The sequence below is a fragment of the Solanum stenotomum genome, chromosome 9 (genome assembly GCF_019186545.1).
Source record: "Solanum stenotomum isolate F172 chromosome 9, ASM1918654v1, whole genome shotgun sequence".
NCBI classification, from domain to species: Eukaryota; Viridiplantae; Streptophyta; class Magnoliopsida; order Solanales; family Solanaceae; genus Solanum; species Solanum stenotomum.
Genome location: NC_064290.1, coordinates 16348165 through 16349944, shown reverse-complemented (window position 1 = coordinate 16349944; position 1780 = coordinate 16348165).

Below are 1780 nucleotides of genomic sequence, written 5' to 3'. Positions count from 1 at the left end.
TGAATTAGAAGGAAAAGAAGAAAATAACCAAGATAATCTACCTGAAATAAGAGTAGATGAAATAAATAATGATGATCTAGATGAACAACATTCGAAAACAAGCGAAACATATAAGGAACTTTTAACAAACATAGATAATACAAAGAATTTAGAAGTAAATACAGGAGACGTAGACATAGATGAAAAACCTAGCACATCAGAAGTAAAAAAACCCAAAAAAATTTGATCCAAAATATTACAATGAAAACTATGGACAATATGATAGAGAAAAAACTATATGAGATAAAAGATTAAATAAAAAATGGACACCTAAACCAATAACTGAACGACATGATTTTTTAGATTTAAACTGTGTAGCAGATATAAATAAAACAATCCAATTATGGATAGGATATATATCAAAATAATTAATAGATAACAAAATAGTAATAATAGAGACACCAGGATATATAGAAAGAACGCTTATAGGAACAGTAAAATTATGGCTACAAAATTTATCAGATGAAAGTTTTAAAACTCTAAGAAATAATAAAAAATTTGATGGTGGAATAGCCACTACAACTATGGAAATATTATATAAATACGAAATAGCTATAAGAAATGAATTTAGTAGTATGACAACAAATGTAGAAGAACAAAATAAAGAAAAAATCATAAATCAGAATCTAATGACAAAATTAGCAATATATAATATGTGTTACATAGATGAATATACATGTGCATTTAGAGAATATTATTATAAAGGAACATATAGCACAGAAGAAAGTAAATAAATAAGAAAATTATATTTTACAAAATTATCAGAACCTTTTAATTCAAAAATAATAAAAAGTTGGAATGAAGCAGAATTAACAGACACCTTAGGAGCTAGAATGAAATTCTTGCAACTATGGTTTACGGAACTATGTGAAAAACATAAAGAAGAAATAAAAATAGAAAAAATATTAGTAACAAACTTGGCATGTTGCAAAATAAAACAGCACCTCAATTTGGGTGTACGGATAGGTATTATAAAAATAGAAAGAAATATAATAAAAAATACAGACCAAAATATAAATATAAAAAACCAAGAAGAAGATAGTATGTAAAAAAACTACAAAATCAAAATACCATATAGACCAAAAAAAAAAACTAACGGAATGTACTTGTTATAATTGTGGAAAATTAGGACATATAGCTAGAGATTGTAAATTACCTAAAAATCCAAAGAAGAAACAAATATCAGAAATAATAATAGACGATGAAAAATATACACAAATAGAGTACGTAGATTATGAATTAGAAAACAATGATAGTATATATGAATTATTGGAAAATGAAATGGAAAATAATCCAGTAATAGAATCAAATAATGGATACAATATCAATGACTGAAACAAATATACAAATAATAACTAAAGAAAAATATCAAGATGAAGAATCGGCAGAACAAAAAATAATATTTGATAATAATATATTTGAACAAATAAAAGGAAAAAAATTAGACCTAAGCGTAGAAAAAATATTCAAAATACCAACAATAAGAAACTGATTTAAACGACAAAAAGAAGAATATTATGTAGTAAGTCAAAGAGAACATATCATAGATTGCAAATACACCAAAGGAAAGGCTAAAATATCAATAATAAACAAACGAATAATAAATAAAGAAATAGAAGGTATTAAGGCTAAAAATCCAATTAAATATGTACATTTAGGAGGAACATAAATACTAATAAAAACATGTTTTAGAGAAGGAATAAACACACTCATAGAAATATACTTAGCGGATGATAGAATT